Here is a 21,855-nt window from a genome sequence, read left to right on the forward strand (position 1 = left end):
CAGATTTCCAGTGAACATTCCTAAAGTAAAAATCAGTGTGCCCATCAAAGGACCTTCTCAAACAGTTGCTCTGCATCTCCCGAATTCTCCGAATGTTATTACAGAGGGAGGAAAGGTTAAATTTACAATGAAAGGGAAAACTGGCTTTGGAAGCATGGGACCACATTTTGTAGTCGTAGCCAAACGAGAGCCATAGCTCTGTCTTACGCCTGCTTCTGGAACTGGAAACAGAGTGATGGGCCCTCAAGTTCTGCTGTGAAGTGCACTAGACTACTGATTCTAATAAGAACAGTGGTACCAGGACCCACACAGTTAATCAAGGGGCTATGATGCGGGAGCTCTGACCTCTGACTTGAGTCACCTGGGGTAAAACTTGATTGTCACATGGAGAAAACGGGAGTGAGAATGATGGGAGCCTCTTGTAGGGCATGTGACTGTTAAGTACTATTGGGTAATACTTGCTCTGCCATTAGCAGAGTGATCACAGAAAACCCCTTACTAAAACCTAAAAATAATTCATCTAGAAAGTGAGACCACAATGTGTCTTTTCATGTGTTATTAGTTCAGCAGATTATATGGTATATTTTCCAAAGCGCTGGAACATGAGTTACAAGAAACTGACCTTCGGAGAAATTAGGCTGATGTTTAAAACAACATCACAGGGCCTGGCAATACATGTTTTAAAATTGCATATATGATCTTCTATCCTATCACCTAAGAGTCAGATCTGCATCCGTATCTTCTGGGGACACTACTGATCATCTTTGATTGCTTCATGATAAACTTTGATAAAAGTAGTTAATTAGGAATTCAAACATGTTGGAACTAAAAATGACTTGGGCTTTAGTAATTTTTAAACATTTTGAGCATTATATTTTTAAAAAAGCCAATGTGAAATCAATGATTCAGTTTGTGGTATTTCAATCACAAAACTATTAATTATCCACTAATTATCTCACTGTCCTACAGCAGCTAGCAACATAAAAACAGGCGAATGGCTAAGTAGGCACCGGGACACAGGTGTCTCCGCTGAAGAAGGCAGTTTATCCTGCAGGAACTGTCATCTTAGACTGAGCTTTCTGAATTCTTCCAGATTGGCCCTAGCCAAAGGCAGAAGGCAAGAGCCACATTTCCTCAGGCCCTCCCAGATTCTATGATGTTTCTGATGAACACTTTAGTCTCTGACTCTAATACATGGAGACACCAAGGTTTTCCACAAAAATGCAAACAACTTCAAGGGACAACATCAAATTTTAGTTTGGGGGAAATATATTGAAATGGTAAAACATTTCTGAAGTAAATCATTTGATACCTACTCAGTGCCTACTATGTCAGCAATCAGTGTAGATGCCAGCCAGAAGCACAGAAAAGAAAATTCAATATTACAAGGTAATTGGGTCAACGTCAGGTACAATGGCCTAAATACAAGCTTCTTGGATAAGCTTTCATATAGTAAGTCTTTTATTGATATACTTCCATATTATGCCTCTCTGTTTAAATACCATTTTAATCTTATTTTGTTATCTATACTTATAGCATTTATGAGATTCCAATTGGACTCTTTCTCTGCCGGCTGAACCTAGTACCAATATAAATAGCATCATCTTTTTTGCATAATGCTTGAATAGTTAGATGCTTAAATCAGACCAGACAGGTGATCTGTTATGATTTCTTAAAGTAAAAGGGCATCAATAGTTTTTACAGAAACATCCAGCTATGTGTGTCATGAGGTTAGCGGTCTATACGGCAATGAGGACATATACATATAAATTAGAACATTTTAGAGCATTTTCCCCCATCTTACAAACATGGAGAGCGAGCCTCCTGAAAATTTGCTCAAAGTCACGTGGTAATTTTAGAAGGCGATGACATGAGAACCTTGTTCCTATCTCTTGTGAAGTGCCCGATGCTAAGCTGAACAACCTGTATAGGACAGTCAGGCTCTGAGTCCTATCAGACAGACAGATATCGGAGGGCATCAGCTCAAAGACAAGGGCCTGGCAGACATTTCCACACCATGGCTTACTGTTGTATGGAAAGCAGCTGGAAACACAGGAGGTGGAGGAAAACTGAGTTGTCAGCATTTCAGGTCAGGAAGCGTTAGCCCATAAGGCAGGGTGCTAGTGTCTCAGGACTGTGACAAGTTCCTCTAAGGGGAACTGAAACCACTGACTTCTAAGAAAATTAAGAGTCTTGAGGTAAGGGATATTGATTCATATGCCATGTAACACAATCTCACGCACATTTAAGAAGCTTAAATGCTTAGCATGTTGCTCTGGGTTCATTTCTATCTAACCCTTGGAAGTAGCTGGCCAACCCAAGGCTTACAATCAAGTACTCTGCTTCTAAGCTAACTTCAAATCGTATGCTCTGTCTTTTACTTATTCGTGGAATAGACAGAGGTACCTGTACCACCCCACCCATGGTCAGGGGTTCCATACAGTCTCAGTCTTCATCTCATTGTATTTGGTTCTTTTCAGTTCTTAGCAGAGACAGGCTACAATGCTATCCACCATCACAATTCTACTCCTTCACACGAGCACACTAGTCCAGATGTATGCCTAAGCATATTCAGTTCCCAGTATGACACAGATTAGGTGGGCTGCAGCCAGTAAGCCTGCCTGGTGTTGCATGCGAGCCTAAGTAGCCTGGTCATTCTTTCACAGTGGTAGTAACACTTTACTGGTTTCGCAAGGTGGGCATTTCATTTATCAGAACTATAGGAAACATGAGTCTGAGCACATACACAACCACCACAGAAAATAACCTAATGGCCTTCACATGCAGTCGGCCTGGGCTGACCTGAGCTGCTGATGGGAAAGCCGCTCACCTCCGTTCTGCACATGCTTTAAAAGGATGCCTCGCCAACATGGGAATGGGGTGGACACTGCCACCAAGCTCGGGGCTGCATGCTCAGTCTTATGACTCCCATCATGACCGGATCTGCCATTGGTTTTAAGCTACTCTTCGAAGTGTGGATTATGAAAAGAACTCAAAGCAAGAAAAGAGCTGTAGCGGAGAAACCAGTGCTCCTGTTTGACCCAGTAACTAAATCTCTTGAACAGTACAGGATTCCAAACAAAATCTCTTAAATTAAGCCACCTTCAAAAACAAACAAAAACACCAAAACCAACACTATTTGTTCATTTAGGTTACTTAAGTAAACTTAAACATAATGTGAATATTATATACTTTAAAAACAAATATGAATTTAAATGAAAATTTAAAACAAAATACTGAAAAAAATATGACAAAATGAAATTGTTTCCTATAAATACATGAAAAGAAATCCCTTTGCTATCAGCAAAACAAACCAAAGAAACCTAAATACAATCAAGCCCACCACTCTACCCCTCAAAAAAGCACTGCCAGAGAGCAGTCCTTTGTGTTTTACATTGAGTATCCGGGCTAGTATGTAGCAACAGCTGGCAAACCGCATGCCTAACATGTAGGATGCCCCAGGTCAAGCCCACCACCTCATAAAGGGGGCGTGATGACACATGCCTTTACTTTCTGTACTTAACGGGAGGCAAGAGGATCAGAAGTTCAAGGTCACCTTTAGGTGCTCAGTGATTCTGAGGCCAGTCTAGGCTACAGAAGGAAGAAAAAAGAGTACCAGAGAAACCAGGAATGACTGAACTAAAGGAGTAAGACTGTCTTTAGTATCAATGCAGAAGTGAGACAACAGCTATCTTTTCCTTTCCAGCGTCCAGCAATTAATCATTTAGAGTATGAGAGCAATATTCTATTATCTCTGTGGGTTTAATTCATAAGGCTTAACTTTCGTGGAAATCCCCAACGTCTTTGCTTACAAGGTACTTCAAACCACACAGCAAACCAAAGTAAATCCAACCTTGTCCAAACACAAGGTCTACACAGATGCTTTTATAGAACAAGTACTCATGGTCATAACAGCGCGCTACGCTTCTTTACTGAGGTGCTGTTTTGACCTTATTTTTATGCCTGTGTAGCTAACATCCATGTGTTATCCAGGGATGCAAGAGCATCACCACAATAATGCTCTTCATTGATAGGAAGATCAAGTGAGACTGTGAAACTAGAAAATCACTCTAAGCAGAAGAGTGGGGAACACAAGACAGTAGCAAGACTAAGACAGTAGCGTCAACCTGGGGCGCTATGGATAAAACCAACTTCTACGTCTATACAACAATGTCTACTTATCATGTGTAGTTTCCAGATGTAATTTTACCAATCTAAAAAAAATCATATGAAAGCATTCTCTCATATACATCACATGAATTACATTTTTTTGTTTGTTTGGTTTGTTTGTTTGTTTGTTTGTTTGTTTCGAGACAGGGTTTCTCTGTGTAGCCCTGGCTGTCTGGAACTCACTTTGTAGACCAGGCTGGCCTCGAACTCAGAAATCCGCCTGCCTCTGCCTCCCGAGTGCTGGGATTAAAGGCATACACCACCACGCCCGGCTGAATTACATTTCTAATTGGAGAGATTTTTGTTGCATTGTGCGGCTAATTCATCTAACCCAACTGCATACCAGAGAGGCTGGGATACCCTCTGATCCTGTTTGGATGCCATGTTTATACTTTGTAAATCCCTTTCACATTCATTATTTCAATCTTAATTTAAAGCTCATGGCTGAGAAAGAGGCTAAAATAAGCTGTAAAAATAATCAGATGCTTTCCATTGCAGGAAGAGAGAGAGAAGGGGGGACAGAAGAGGGGGGAGGGGGAGGGAAGAGAGAGGGGGAGAGGGAGAGGAAGGGAGGGGAGGAGAGGGGGAGAGGAGGAGAAGGGGGAGAGAAAGATTGACTATATCTGAGTTTTGACCCTTTGAGAAGAGAATAATGGCTGGTATAGTAATTAGCTCTAATGCTATTACTTAAAACAATGGTTTTATTATTGTTATTTAATTAAAGATCATTTTTTCTATTTACTGCTCTTACAATGCAGAGAGAAAGGAGACTATCGTAAAATAACCTATGCTGCCTAACATTTTGTTAATAACACAGATTGCATGCATTGATGTTGTCTGTAAGGTATTTCAGAAAGCCAAGCCACTTAAAATACTCTCTTAACAAGAGAAACAAAAATATTTTTAATTGATGCGTCTCATTACTTTATTTACAGAAATAAAAATTGTATGTGCTCTAGTTAGAATTCTCTATTGCTGTCATGAAACACCAGGTCCAAAATCAGGTTGGAGAGAAACCAGTTTATTTGGCTTACACTTGTACAGCAGTGTGTGTGGACTCCATCTCTGAAGGAAGTCGGGACAAGGACTCAAAAGGACAGGAACCTGATGCAGAGGCCATGAAAAGGTGCTGTTTACTAGCTTGCCCAGTCTGCTTCCTTATAGAACCAGGACCACCAACCCAGGCATGGCCCCACCCACAATGGGCTCTGCCTTTCTCCAATCAATAATTAAGCAAATACCGTAAGCTGATATTTTCTAATTGGAGAAAATTTTCTCAATTGAGGTTCTCCCCTTTCAGATAACTCTCGCTTGTGTCAACATGACCTAAAACTAGACTGCACTGCATGCCTCTATCTTATATTCAAACACATAAGCTTGTATGTATGCCAATGTGTACATATACATGTGACACAGGCATATAACCACATGAATGTGAGTATGCCTATGCATGTACATAGTCTCGAGAGGCAGAGGCATGCAAATTTCTGAGTTCAAGGCCAGCCTGGTCTATAGAGTGAATTCCAGGACAGCCAGGGCTACACAGAGAAACCCTGTCTCAAAACAAACAAACAAACAAACAAACAAACAAAAAACAAACAACAAAAAAAGAAAGCCAGATTAATTAGAAGCATGTATTTCTTGATGATAATGGAAGATAGCTCAGCTAATAATTACTTGGGATTACTGTTTTGTACAGGGGCTTTAATAATAACAATAATAATAACAGCCCAAACAAAAAACCCAAACATGCATTTGAGTACATTTAAGTACACACACACACACACACACACACACACACCACCACCAACCACCACCACCACCACCAAACAAACCAAAAAAAAAAAAAAAAAAAAAAAAGAAACCCTGAAATTAGTCAAGGCTCTAGTTCTGTAGAAACAGAGTGGCCTTTTCTTTCTCCTTGCTTTGGACCAGAGCCAGAAGTAAATCTGCTGGGAGTTCTGAGAACTTGTAACTGGCATGCTGGGTGTGGTGAGTTACTTGTGGTCCTGTGAGTAGGGAGGGAATCTGAGGCCAAGCAGGAAGAGTGTCCTCATTCACGTATTAGCAGCTCCACTGGAGAAGGCACAGGTGCTAGCATGTGGCCACTGGCTCTGACCCCTGGCTCTGTTTGGCGATATCACCAGTGTAGAGCATGCAGCTGGTTTATTCGTCATTCTTTAATCTATTCAGTTACGGTGGCTAGCCTTCTCACAAAAAGTGGATGATGCTACAGAAACATACCTAACAAGATAACAGTAAACAGATGAGAAAAACAGGATGAGGGAGAAAAATTTGTATCATTTCCTTCACCACGGCCTTTCCCAACACTGAGTGATCCACATTCCCTCACAGCAGCTTAGCAAGGGAGGGGAGTTAACTGATTCTACTTGGTCATCAAGATAACAATTCTATATAATCTGGGCTCTACACTCAACACCCCAATTTTCTTGGTGATATATACAGAGGCATTTTATTTCTTAATTAAAAACTATTTACTGATATTTGCATGTATGTATGCATAGCCAGCAAATTGTATATAATGTGATTCTTAATCTTATGCATGTATGTGCTCAATGTCTGTGGGTGTACATGTGTACAAACCTGCACATGTGTGTAAGCTGGAGGACAACGTTGAGTGTCCTTCTTAGGAACAGCATCCACCTCCTTTGAGATGGGGCCTTTCAGTTAGGCCAGACCGGATAGCCAGCAAGTCCTAAGGATCCACCCGGCTCCACCTCCTGGCACCGTGACTGGAAGGGCATGGCCATGCCAGGCATTTTTCATGTGAGTTCTGGAGATTATACTTCTGCTTGCAGTCGGATACTGACTTAACTATCTACCCCTGACTCGGCCTTTGCACAGCACAGTATTAGAGGGTCGAGGTGTCCTGACAAGTGAGTGGTACCAGGACAAGAGACTCTGAAGGCCAAGCATAGCTGGAGGCAGCTTAGTCTCTGTACAGGGTGGCTAAGGCAGGATGCTTAGTCAGTGACACAAGCAGAGTCTTAACAAGCAGAAAAAGGGAGTCAGGGGCCAGGCAAAAAGAAGTCTGGTGTGTGGATAAACACTAAGGAGTTCTCTGTTGCTGGCACGGGATAGTGAAAACTCATGGGGAAAGGGCAAAGAGCAGGCGGGGTCTATAGCCATATTGATATCTGTGACTGTCTCAGTGGAAAAACAAAAGGGGTGGAAAAAGCCACAAGAAGCATGCCAAGGCTCTTTGTCGGAACAGCATTCAGAACCAGGGCCGACCTGTACATTTTGTGCAGATGTGGACAGCAGTGGGATTCAGAGCTTTCAGGCTCATGCCCAGAGATGTTTATTCTTATGACTCAGCTCGGTATAAAAACATGCAAAGACATGCTCAGCCTGGGACAAGTCTCCAACTGTGACCCTGTGGCCCCAGCATGCCTAAGACTGCACTGCTGGGGTTGTTTATAAGTGATCAGCTACACCTGTGCAGAGGGGACGGCCGCTAATGTGCCCAGAGAAACGTCACCTTGTTCTTCTAAAACTCTACTCTGGACGAGGCTTACTGGTGGGGCCCATGCAGCAGCCCAGCAGTCCTGAGTCTAAGAGTAGCAAAGTCGGCAAACCATCACATCAGTGGAAAGACTCAAGGGCAAGAGCTCTGTGGAGAAGCATAAACAGTCCTGGAGAACTCAGATGATTTACCACGATGTCTCTGTAGGCCAGGAAAGGCTGCACTGCTACAGCGGACACCCAACAGAAAGGCAATCGTGACCTCCTTAGCATGTGCGGGATGAGCTACGTCCAGAAGAGGAATGCCAGCCCATAAGCAATCCACACGCTAGAACCAAGAACTCTAAACTGGAATTGTATTTACTTATTTTTTAAATTAAAAAAAATTGAGATAGGACCCTACTGTGTGGCTCTGGTTAGAATATAACTCACTAGGTAGACCAGCTGCCCTTGAATGCAGAGATCCAGTTACCTCTGCCTCCCAACTGTGTGCTCCCCTGCTCAGTACAATTGTTACTTTTTTTAAAAAGGTAACTAAAATACGAGCGAAATAAACGTGCAGCTAAAACATATGTCCCAGCTGGGTTGTTTCCTGCCTTCAATATTAAGAAGAAAGGCAATGGAGTGAGGCCAAGTGAGAATAAGTAAAATCACACACCATACACACAAACTAGTGCGCGCGCACGCACACACACACACACACACACACACACACACACACACACACACACACACCTTTCTTACATTGAAGATGTCAAGTTATGGGCTGCTGTGAGTCAGTTTTGAGCATTTGCTGATTTTAATGATTGCTGACAATTCAGGGAACTGTTAAGCATCTTCTCCTTTCTTTGAAGGACCCTTAAGAGAAGGGATCAGATCTCCTTTCCAGAGGTAAGCCATCAGATTCTAGAAATAGCACCAGTATTCCCAAGGGAGCCACTCTGATAAGACTAATGACTGCTATACAGACTGACAAAAGATGATGATCAACCCACGTTCCTCATACTACAACCTTAGAACAAGTAGTCAGAGAGCATGGGAAATATTTACGTACACTTCTTCCCCTCAAAAGGTCAAGGCTTTTGGCAAATATATGTGCAGCAACACCAGACAGAAATAGATACGAAGTTAAAGGTGAAGAGAGAATAAAGCCACGAGTACACTATTCCCTAGATGCAAGAACCAGATAGCAATGTCTTGGGCCTGCCAACACTGGGTTTATTACAACTTAGAATGTCGTAGATGTCAAATTAAGAAGGAAACATTATGAAATTGAGTGTTCAATGGGGTAAAGTCCTGAGCCACAGTGAGTTTTGATTTTCTCAGTTCTACAGACAGAAGGCACTTCCTCAGGGTAGGTGGATGGTGGGTGGCGGGTGAGTCTAGTGGCAACACCCTCTGTGCAATGCCAGTCAGCTGGCTGAAGAGGACAGGAGCCATATGCAGACGGTTGTAGCTTTAACGAATAAAGCTGTGATGAGTTTGAATCCCCCAGTGAAATCTATGCTCCATGGAGTGATTATCAAAACAGGCGACTATATAAAGTTTCTGTTTGTTCTACCACCTCTTAACCTTTCAATATGACAGATGATCGGAAATGTGAATGCACAAAAGACACGCTGATGACCACATCTGTATGATGTTGCTTCATGTGCAGATACTGGACGAACGTGTTTCTTCCCACCTCTAGTAAATTTGAACTTAGATATGAGTCACTAACTAGGAGAGTTTACTCTGCCTTAGGATTTTTTTTTCCCTTTTGGTGCGCTCAAGCCTGCGCATGTTCATTCATATAAAATTGTACCAACGACCTACATACACATCACTCTCAAACAAATACCATGCCAGAAGCAGGTACAACTGGTTGGCACAAATGCTCCCAGCACCCAGGGACCAGTTGTATAACAGAGAACGGCCTGCCAGTTGAATCACGATGAAGTGACATCATGGGCTGGCATGGGTTCTACGTTTTAGGTGCTCCTGTCTCTCTGCTCTGTCTACCATGAAACCTGTGAGCAGCTGCATTATTAGGAATTCAATGGAGAAACAGAGTTTTCTTTGTGTGAACCTTCAAGACCAGCTTAATTCAAAACTTTACGAAGAAAATGGGATTAGCAATTGTCAATTGTTACTGCAAAATTGCTTATGTATGTAACTGATGAATCCCCAAAAGTTGTACAACCAAATGGAGTAGAGAAATAAGTCAGACAGTTTACACTGGTTGTCATTGTTCTATGGCTGCTGTCACCCAGGAGCCCTGATCTAAGATCTGTGAGTTGGCCTCACTGATAAGTTTATAAATATTGTTAAATTTCCATTTATAAACTATGACAAACCACTACTTTTAAACATTTACGTGTGTTGTTTAATATTTAATTTTACTGGAAGGCCTTTCTACTTAAAAATTACAACAACAACAACAAACTCCCAACCTGGTTGAGATAGTGCCATTACAGGCAGAAGGAGGATTCTGTCCCATCAGGCCAATTCTGAGTGGCACCTGTCATCTCCAGCAGTGAACAGCCTTATCTAGTGGCCATCCAGTATAATCTAACACACTAGCAACACATTATAGTAGAGACATTGTCCTAGTGTCCAGTGTCCTCACAGAGTAGGAAGCTCTTCAGCGAATGAAGCTCCAAAGCTCTCACTTTATTCTTCATAAATGTGATTCTCATCCCGTGGACAAGCACGGGGCAGTGGAGAGAGGCCACGGGTCGTTCTTTGGAAAGAAATGGAGGTGCAGCTACATCATACTATGAGCAAGGGCTAAGCGGAGTTTCTGCTTACTCGGGAAATGAAAAGGGTCAAAGCAAGCCCTGGTGGGTGTTTCAGAAGACACAATTCCTTCTGACTTGGGTACACCCTAATCCTGCTTTCTCAGTTGTAAACTTCCTGGGAAGTTTGGAAACAAAGGAAACAAAACCAAAAACTGATCAACTAATTACATGAGAACAGAACATAAACCCAAGTCCCCAAAATGTTCAAAGCCCTTTAACTCCTTCCGCCCTTTCAAGAATGGTGTCTTAGTCAGGGTTTGTATTCCTGCACAAAACATCATGACCAAGAGCAAACTGAGGCAGAAAGGGTTTATTCAGCTTACACTTCCACATTGCTGTTCATCACCAAAGGTCAGGACAGGACCTCACAGAGGGCAGGAACTTGGAGGCTGGAGCTGATGCAGAGGCCATGGAGGGATGCTGCTTACTGGATTACTTCCCCTGGCTTGCTGCTCAGCTTGGTTTCTTATAGCATCCCAAACTACCAGCCCAGGGATGGCACCACCCACAATGGTCTGGGCCCTCCCCCCTTGATCACTAATTGAGAAAATGCCTTAGAGTTGGATCTCATGGAGGCACTTCCTCAAGGAAGGCTCCTTTCTCTGTGATAATTCCAGTTTGTGTCAAGCTGACCTACAAAATCAGCTAGTATAAATGGTGTGCTGCAGACACTGATAGCATTCTGGCTCTACAGGGGAGGAGCCCTGGGCACGTGGAATTGAACAGTTTGCTCATGCAAGGGGCATGGTCACGAATCACTGCCCCTTTTCCACACTGACTCAGAAGTTAAAGGATAGAGTCTGGGCATGCAGAGCTTCAAACTCTCAAGAACTCCTTTCTTGTTCTTTCTTTAAAGGGTTGGGGTAGGGAGGTTGCATGTCAAATACAAAAGCCACTGGGAGGGTGTTTCATAATCCAATCAGGGGACAGATAGAGCAAACAATTTTTAACACAGCAATATGACTAGGAGGTACAAAGTTCTCTATTCTAGAAGGGGTATGAGCTCAGTAAAATTTTAAATCAAAGCACAAATTCTTTAGCTTCAGAAAATCTGAGCCAACATTAATTAGTATGTATTTTAACAGTTAACTGTGTAGTATCAAACGTCAATTAAGGCTAATGAATAAAAGAATGGTATGGGGGAACGTCTTAACTACAGTCCTCCCGAGTGATGCCACAATCTGCAGGGGCTTAAGACCCTAACATACGATGCCTTCTATGAGGGGGCAGCGATGACGTCATCATCTGTGGCCTCAATCTGGAGATGCTCATGAAACATGATGGAGGAATGCTTTATGTGCAAGTGTTTTAACAGGCTTCACCTGCTTCCAGAACCCGAAATGACTGCTTCCTCCTACCAACTTCAAAGAAAACAGATCTTGTGCCATAACAAAGTATTCTTTGTAATTCTGGAAATCTAAAATTGTGAGTGTAACTAAAATTGTGAGTGTAAACAGCAATGCTCTGACAAGTGGCCCCCTCCTTGGAGAGGTACGTTACATGTTGTAATAGACATGGGCATATGCTACATCATAAGGAGAACTTGGAAAAGATGCTGGTTTGGGTCTCATACAGTTTAGGCCAAGGTGAGTGTGGGAGCAAGCAGCCAGGAGGGAAACCAAAGCCCTGGCAGAACCACACGCATGCCCAGAACTGTCTGCGTTCCTTGGGAGCTCTAGGTACCTCGTTTATGGAGCTGCACCCTAACTTCCCTGACTTTCTAAAATAAGTACTTATGAAGCACATAAAAAGATTCCATGCTCAAGTCCACCTAGCACACGTTCCTTATTACCCCAACAAATAGAAGAGAGCAGAAAGGTAAGGAGGTATCTGGGTCTGTGCAGTCCACTGTATTACGAAGACTCATGAAAAGGCTAACTTTATTTTTTGGTAACTTCTATCATATGAGATCCTGGTAGCAGCTTACAGATCTACATTCTGTTCTACTGTATTCAGACCCCCTCCCCGCCAAGCCCCCAAGACAGGCTAACCGGTCTTAGCGATGTCCCATCAAAATCACCAGCATAATGCTATGAATGTCTGCTAAGTTAGACACAAAGGAGATTCATCCCTCCCCTCTGCTAAAGAGGGACCTGATCTGTTTTAATCAAACATATTATTCATTCACAGGAAAATTATAATGTTCCCACAAAGTCCATTACTTTCTAAGGCAGTGTCAGGATTTGTCAGACAATAATCCCTAAAAGAATGCTTCTTTTTATCTAACTCTTCCAGGCATCAAGCAAATAGCATGACGTGCCTTCTCTGTGCTGTGTAATCTCAGGGTGTTGCACATTAGCTATTCACAAGCTGCTGCGTTTCGGTGACTAGCTATGTGTGCGGGGATTACTACGAGATGTCAGGAAAGATAAGGTTCTGCCTCTATTCTCAGACCTCTGCTCCGAGCCTTCGGTTCTGCTGGCTGTTTACGTGGACTTAAGGCCTGTTCTGTTGTTGTTGTTGTGTTGTTTTGTTTTGTTTTTAAGTCTTGCTAAGTCTATCATGGCTGTTCCAGGGGTCTTCAGTAACGGGTCTCTGCAGGTTGTGTCCAATGGAAAAACACAGGCATGGACGGGAACAGGCAGACACAGCCCTTAAGAGAACGGGCTTTGGAGTCAGACTAGTCCAGGTTCTGGCTCAACCATATTAGCTGTATGATACTGATCAATACGAAAGAGGCCTCCTTCAAATGCATCTTAAAATGTAGGCAGGATTACTGAATGAAGAAACACTCTAAGGATTAAATAAGTCATTTTGCATACCAAACAGCAATTAGCAAGAATTAGATAAACCTTGGCAGCTAGGATCATTTAGGCATGTATATGTAACACATGGATTTTCCACATATGTTTCCTCAAGTTTATTTTTGATTGACACGTAATAATTTGGCATATGTGTAAAGTGCTATGTGATGTTTCGGAATCTTGACGTTATACAATGATCTATGAGGGTAACTAGCATCTCCTGCACCTCAAGCGTCCATCGTGCCTTTGTGACAGGAATGGCCACATGGATATTTGAGAATATGTATTTTAAATACGCCATACTGTCAACACGAGTCAGCCTGTGTACATTATCATCTCCTAACGCTGTAGCTCTGCTCCTAGAGAACAGCACAATCTCGCCTCACTCCTCTCACCCTCATGTGCTTACATGAAGTGGGGATGGGGAAGGGTCAAGGGAAGGACCATGTACCTGCGATTCACAGTAACTCATAAGGAAACTCTAAATAAAACCCATCGTAAACTGTCAAATAAAGGCTTCAAAGGCTTTTGCTCCAGACGGCAATACATTTACCTTTATATAATGGCTAAACACCTCCAAGGGGCTGCTATGGGAATTTAAGGTTCACATATGTAAACCAGGAAATTCTGTATGTGCTCAGAGAGGACAGGCTGAGTTCCCACATCTGTGTGGTTATGATCATCTTGTTCAGGGGCTTCCCAGGTAAGTTCTGTCTAGGCTGATATTCAAGTTGGAGTGCCACCTGCATACCCAGTTTGGACATGACAGGGGAAGATGGCTCTGTATTATTCTAGGAAGTGCCCTACCCCACCTCGCCACCATAACCAATGTTAAAAGGAAGAGTAGGTATCCAAGTACAAAGCAGCTGCTTGGCAGAAAGTGTTTTTTGAGGCTGCAGCTACCTGCGATGACACAGACAGTCTACGGGCTACCACTATTTCTAACTTGTGCTGCAGTGAGTACAACCGCAGGCAGTCTTAGCAGAGGGAGGCAAGTCATGTGGCCTGAAGATGCCCAGGCCCATCACCCCGGACCCACATCTCAGTACGGCTTTCATCTGTGTTTGTGCAAGGCTATGAGGATTAAATATGGTGTTAACTTTAGAGAGTTGCCCATATCCTAAAAATAAACAGTTCTAATTATAAAATCAAAGGCACAGTCAAAGTGAGATGGGCTTCTGGTGGGAAGCATGCCTTTGTATTTCCTGGGATCTTTTTCTTCCCCCAATACTGCAGCTAGTTTTGTGAGTTCTGAAAGTCTTTAATATGCTCTAGAAGTGTTTCTTAACATTTCCAGATTTCTTCCACAGCAAAAAAGCATCTGATGTGATTAAGAACACGGCCGACCCAAGACGTGAATGGGGAATGTCAATGAAGTACAATGTTGTGTCTAAGATCTTAACTGGGCTTTGACTAGGAAAAAAATGAGGACGATTATCTATTTTTCCCCGGCTCAAATATGGCATTTGCTTAGCTCTTCAACGACTGGGACTCTCATAGAAGGACTGCCCAGGATGACAGAGTTAGGTTACAATCCTAACTTAACATTTTGGCTTGCTCCATTGGCATTTCTTCCTAAAATGATGAGATAAAGTCAAACCAGCAGGCAAGCTGCTCGGGTGCCTTGGCGGAGTCCCATGGGTTGCGCATTACATGCTTTTCTATTACACTAATGAGCACGGCTCCAGAAACCCTTGTGATTTACATTCTTTTCTCCTTCTTTTCTTTTGCTTTTCTTTCTTTTTTTTTTTTTATTGGAAATCTTCTGCACAACTCTCTGGTGAGGCTCAAGATAACTGTCAAGGGACACATTTAATCAGAACTATTTTCCTAATATTTTCTATTTCTTTTATTCCCTTCCCCTTAAAGACATCTAAGAAATAAAATCCGAGATTTGGCTTTCAGCAGAGACTTGTGACATTAAAGCCTGAAAACCCTAAGACATGCATGGTGACAATAGGGTCATTGGCTTTTATTAATGATGCTACAATACAGTGACTGGAGCACCTACTCATTTTGGAATAAAGCAAGAGCCACTTATTCTGAGGATAGAGGGGAAATGTTTCAGGGGAGAGAGTTCAAGAAATTCTCTCTTGGGGCTGGAGAGATGGCTCAGTGGCCAAGAGCACTAACTTGCTCTTCCAGAGGTCCTGAGTTCAATTCTCAGTAACCACATGGTAGCTCACAAACATCTATAATGAGATCTGACGCCCTCTTCTGGTGTGTCTGAAGATAGCTACAGTGTACTCATACACATAAAATAAATAAATCTTTAAGGGGTTGGGGATTTAGCTCAGTGGTAGAGCGCTTGCCTAGCAAGCCCAAGGCCCTGGGTTCGGTCCTCAGCTCCAGAAAAAAAAAAAAAAACCCAAAACAAAAGGGGCTGGTGAGATGGCTCAGTGGGTAAGAGCACCCAACTGCTCTTCCAAAGGTCCGGAGTTCAAATCCCAGCAACCACATGGTGGCTCACAACCATCCGTAACGAGATCTGACGCCCTCTTCTGGTGTGTCTGAAGACAGCTACAGTGTATTTACATATAATAAATAAATAAATAAATCTTTAAAAAAAAAAAAAAAAAAAAGAAAGAAATTCTCTAGTTAGAGGAGATGGAGATACAGAGAGAGAGTATGACCACTCCATGTTGCCGTTTTGTCTCCTTAGCTTCCTCTGTCTTTAGACTCGTGGTTCTCAATCTTTCCTAAGGCTTCGGTCCTTTAACATAGGTCCTCATGTTCTAGTGACCACACTGTCTGAGTTACCGTTTTACTGCTGTGAGCAGACACCATGACCAAGGCAAGTCTTATAAAGGACAACATTTAATTGGGGCTGGTTCAGAGGTTCAGTCCATTATCAACAAAGAAGGAACATAGCAGCATCCAGGCAGGCATGGTCCAGGTGGAGCTGAGTGTTCTCCATCTTCATCTTCAGGCTGCTAGCAGAATACTGATTTTCCTGGCAGCTAGAGTGAAGGTCTCAAAGCCCACACCCACTGTGACACACCTACTCCAACAATGACTACACCTCCTAACAGTGACACTCCCTGGGCCATCACAAACCATCACACCCTTCAACCATAAATCACTTTCGTTGCTACTTCATAATCGTAATTTTACCACTGTTATGAACGTTGTTATGAGTTATAATAGCTGCGTTTACAAATTATCTTAGGTGATCGCCATTCCCCCTTGAGGAGTTGCAACCCACAGGTTGAGAACCACTGTTTTAGACAATCAGAGCAACTTAAAACCTTCTGCATCTAAACTTTTTTCTTTAATTTTCTAATTCTATGTATGTGTGTTTATATGCATACCTGAATACACATGTGCCAGTATATGTGCGTCACACGTGTACACATGTACGGAGGTCAGACAATCACTTTCGGGACTCGGTGCTTTTCTACCACCATGTGGAGTAGTGACTCCAGGGATCAAACCCTGGTAATCAGCCGCATGGTAAAGGCCTTTTCTCAAGTGACTTTTAAAAACATCAGTGCCTGCCAAACCAGTGGTTTCAGAACACTTTGGTTTATTGGCCTTATTTGTTGATCCCAAGGGGAAAGCATGGTCACCATGGGAACACAGTGAGGTGGTGGAGCTTGGGTTCCAGGAGGGAGCCCTCAAAAGCTGGTGCCTTTCTGTGGTCGCTCAGCATGTCTCAAGCTTTCCCTGTATCAAGCGCTAGGCTCTTATAGTCATTTTCATTCAGGCTTAAAAATTTCAGCGTTCCCACTGGTAGGACATACCCTGTCATACTCCTACGGTCCTTCACCATAGCCCCTGAACACACTTTGCCATATTCCCTACTGTCTTATGCCATAGCTGCCCTGTCATACTCCTTACTGTCCTAAGCCATAGCCCCTGGAATCCCCTCCACGGCTCTCAGAGGCCACACCCTCTTCCTCTAAGCAAGCAAGCCTTCCGCCTGTGTGCTGACAGATCAATGATGGGAGAAAGGGAAAATGGAGGGACTATGCTCCCCCCCCCCCAACAAGATCTAAGTCCTCCCTGAAGAATCTACTCCAATCCTTTAAGCTTCTGGTCCAAGGTATAGATAAACGTTCCCACCAGTGTCTCCTCCCTTCCCTCCACACACCAGGAGCTGTGGGTAACAAAAACTGCAGAACACCCAGCTGTGTACCAATAAACCTTCATTTCCTTCTTCCTCTGTGTATTTTAAGCAGCCAGCTTTCTCGTACCTCTGGGACCCTTCTTGGAGCCTGAAGGGCACCAGCAGTTATCCTTCCTGACAAGCTCTGTGTTATCTGACGCCCAAATGTCATTGTCATCTCATTCCTGGAAGCTACTCCACGCCCTCACTTCCGTGTTAACCGGAGCATCTTCAAGTTTTCTCACAAAGCACTATGCACTATAGGGGGAAAAGAGTTTCCTTAGCTCTTCTGTCTCAAATGATGGCTGGTTGTTTCTGTCTACTTCTGTTGGCCTGTCTTGCCTTTCTAATTCACTTTCAAAGAACTGTCATGTATTCAAAATAACCAGGAAAACTTGCAGAGAACAGGAAACAAAGAGAGAGGAAATCAAAACACAATGGGGATTAAGATCAGGGAAAGCGGTTATATTTCAAGGGCAGCCCTTTTAATTAGTAACAGTCTGGCATATCAGAAGATGGATACAGTTCCATGCTGAGGTAAAACACGATGTTTTAGTATATTTGAAACAAACTAAAGTGTCACCAAAGGAAGAAAAGAGGTGGATGGGTTTAGAAAGACAAGATGCAAAGTTGGCAGGGTAGGAACACTTTTGATCGACTACAGAATGCCCTTCAGCTCAAATGGCAGGTGGAGACAGCAGAGCTACAGCTATCTCTCAGCCAGTTGGCCTGGGTTCCTACAGGAAGTCAGGACACACTATGGAACAAACTGTGCGCCCACACACACACACACACACACACACACACACACACACAGTTTGTATTTATTTGTTTACTTGGCTTGAGACAATCTGGCTGTCGTCCAGCAGACCTTGAACTCTGGGTGCTGCTGTATACCCTACCTCCCAAATGCTGAGCTCACAGGGACAGACCACCATACCCTACTTCAAATACAGTTTTTAAGTCGTCGAAATCAAAATTTGGACAAAATGGAACATTTCCCAGGCCACAGTAAAAATAATCAGCAGGAAGGAATGGGGAGGGTTGTATGACCCTGAAACCAGCCTTCTACATGCACCCCAACAAAAGCCTGACGGAAGAGAGGCTTGGGCTCTGTTTATGCAAACTGCTTCTTTGGGTTTCACAGCTTTCCAAATTAGAATCTGGTGGGTTCGTTTCTGCTTCTGATTTCTCAACGTAAGATTACATATAATTAAATCTTTCTCTCACTGGATCTTGACAAAAATGAGGATTAATATTTGCTTGATACTCCAGGGACTGGATCACCAGTCCTTCTGTTACAAGTTCTTTTGGTACTCCCAAGAACACAAACTATGAAGTGGGCCAAAATCTGAAACATTTTTTGCATACTGACATGACAACAAAGTAGAAAATCCCATACCTAACTGTATGTGGTAGGTCGTAGCCAAAATGCAGGCACACTGAGAATGTATGAAGTTATATGTTTATAGGAAACATAACTAAATTTTGTGTATAGACTTGGATCTCTTCCCCAGGATATCTCATTGTACATATAAAAATATTTCAAAAGCCTGAAACACAACCTACTTCTTGTTTCAAGCATACAAATAGAGGATATATAACCTGGATTTCATTTGTTTCAAATACAACCTTGTACTGAAAGCATTGTTTGACCTACTTTGCAGGCTATAGACTAAAGACCAGATATTTGCCTAGCTCTGTAGTAATAGGTGACATTGGGGTTTCTAAAGCTTGCAGCCCTGATTATCACTGCTTTTATAAGCGAGGTGAGAAATCTGCAGATACGAGACTCTTAGCATGAGGCATGCTGTTAAAAAACAGGCATGTAGACAGCAGGATGGCACCGGAGTGAAATAGCAACCGTGAGCAGTGAGCATAATAAAGAAGGTGCAGCATTGTTAGCACAATCCGAGCAGGAAGGAGGCAGGGAGACTTGGCCATGGCCTCATAGAATTGAGCAGGGGGGGTCAGGGGTGGTGGTGGTGAGATATTTTAGGTAAGATGGGAATCGGGAAATGTTCTTTCCGGTCACACCACAGGGAGCAAGGAAGGAAATGACCAATGTTACCCTGTGAGAAGGAAGGACCTACTTGAAGACCAAGGGACAATGGGAGGTCATCAGGAATAATGCCAAAGCTTAGCAGTGGAGCAAATCAATTGGACAGGTCACAGTGAACCAGGGGCTCAAACAAGATACGGAAATGGAAAATGTATGCCAAGTGGGAGAGTGTGGAGCACTGCCCTAAGAGAGTAACAGCCGAGCACACAGAAATGAAGGGGTCTGGACTTAAATCTTAAACAGGACCCACAAGAGAAGGGCCAGGCAGCGGTAGCTGAGAACATGAATGGCGAGGAGGCAAGCCACAGAGCATGGAGAGCTCCTGGCATCCTATGAATTCAGCCCAGAACTAGGAAGGAAAGAACTACTTTATTGATTTCTGGTGTGTGTGTGTGTGTGTGTGTGTGTGTGTGTGTGTGTGTGTGTGTGTGTGTGTGTGTGTGTGTATTTATACTTATTTATACACTCAAACATATCCAACTGGTTTGGTTTCAGAAAATGGGGAGAACTAACACTGTTATGTGGCCTGGGTGTAACAGTAGTCCCTTCTGCTACTGGACCACTTTATCTCTTTCTGCACTGATGTTGTGTTTCTGAGTAGATCAGCTTGTAGAAATGGAGAGAAAACCTGCAGCCGTCTGGAACAGTTAAAAGCTTCCCATATTTCCACCCACACTTCACAATTTAGAGGTTACCTAAGGCTTGCTGGTATCATTGATAAAGTACGCTTGTAGATGTAATCTACTCACAGTCGGCATCATCTGACCATGACCACCGTGCCTGGTCAGGGCCTCCTACCCTAAACTCACAGACTTCCCAGCTAAACCCTTTCCTCCTGACCATGGTGGTCTCCATCACCCAGGGTCACAACCTCTGGGTTGGAGAGGCTGACATTTACTACCACAATCCTTAACATCACAACATCCAACATTCTCATTGTCATTTTTCCTAGCCTTCCCATGTTATACTTCAAAAAACAAAAACAAACAAACAAAAACTTTTCTTTTTCCTCTCCAGTATGTAAAATCTTTTGTCATACTTGTTTTTAAGCTCCATGCACACTTTGTATGGAACAAATATTCCTGGCATCCCTTTCCATTTCTCGGACAACTAGAGCAGATCCAAGCTTCAGAAAAAATAAATCATTTATTTCAACTGTTGCTGCCTCCCCACCCCAGGTCATCTTACGATTAGTGTTAAGTTTGCACTTCTAAGATTCTTTTCCCCTTTGCAGAGGTACAGGTTTCTCTACCCTTCCTGCTACGTTGCCTATGCTCCAAGGACTTCTAGGTCCTAGTGTAAGTCACTTCCCTAAAGGTCACATCACATCCAAGTCACCAGCTAGTTATTCTTTATCAGAAACAACTCAAAGCACAAATGCCCCTTTAACTCAATTCCTGGGTGAAGTCGAATGAAGCTGACTGTGGGTTGTGAGGCTGCATCTCCTGGTGGGGCTCTGTCTTGCCTCCACAGAGACAGCTGCCAGAACCATCACCAGCATTTAATACCCAATCTGGGACCTTACAAGAGCCTTCATTTATAAATGACAAGACATGGTGAGGATGGCTGAGCTGCTGCTACTAATAATAACGGTGAAGAGAGTAATGGTTACACATGTTAAGAAAACCTACACACATCAAAGAGACTAGAAACAAAAATGGAATTCATGGTCTAGGAAAAATGATAATGCATTCTCCTATTATTTTTAGAAAATGATTTGATTCAGTTAAAACAAAAAACCAGACATTGGCCCTATTTTTCAAGTTCTTTTCCTGTCTATAAAGCATGGCATGGGTCTATTAATTTCCTATGTAAAACCAGCTGAGGAATAGTCTCCTTCTGAAACCCTCTCCTCTTATACCTCAATACTGTGAGAATTTGCTTCACCCCCCACCACCTTGTTCCTATAGCGTATTTTTAGCTCCTTAGACTCTATGGCACTCAGTAGCATCAGAAGACGCCAATGAAAGGGCAGTTGCAGACAAGATAGCAAAGACCTCGTTGTGGTCTTAATGGCTGCAGCAGGGCAGGCAAGCCTGGCAGAGTTCCTGCTGTCTCCAGCCAGAGCTGACAACTGCCCAGGAGCTGGACTTCCTTGCAGATCAGACTCTAATGTGGGATGTGATTTCACTGAGTTCAGGAGGATTGGGCAGAGAGGGCAATAAAGAAAAGACTTAGCATGATGGAATGGCCTTTTACACAGCCCTAGAGAGCCTGGAGGAACACCACCCATTGCCCCATCCTGCTTCTCGAGTCAAAGCAAACTGAGGCCAGATGTTAGCTTTAGCCAGAGTTTGGAAATACCATCCCTCAGTTTTCAATATATTTTTCCCTTTAAAAAAAAAAAAAAGAGTAATGAATCTGAGCTTTACCCAGAGCAAGAGAAATGAGATGCTGTCAAGCAAGTCATTTTGAAGGGAAGAGGTAACATTCTCTAGCAGAAGGCTCAATGCGGTTATGCAAAATTTCCTTTTATAAAAGACCATTACTGTCCTAGGATAAATA

General features: G+C 43.0%; 1 protein-coding gene across 10 annotated transcripts in view; it reads right to left on the reverse strand.

Moving 5' to 3' along the window:
- Rbms1 (RNA binding motif, single stranded interacting protein 1) overlaps positions 1 to 21,855 on the reverse strand; it is a 213,688-nt gene that overhangs the window by 69,518 nt on the left and 122,315 nt on the right. The gene's annotated exons all lie outside the window — the stretch shown is intronic.

Source organism: Mus musculus, chromosome 2 (assembly GCF_000001635.26).
Source record: "Mus musculus strain C57BL/6J chromosome 2, GRCm38.p6 C57BL/6J".
Lineage (NCBI taxonomy): Eukaryota > Metazoa > Chordata > Mammalia > Rodentia > Muridae > Mus > Mus musculus.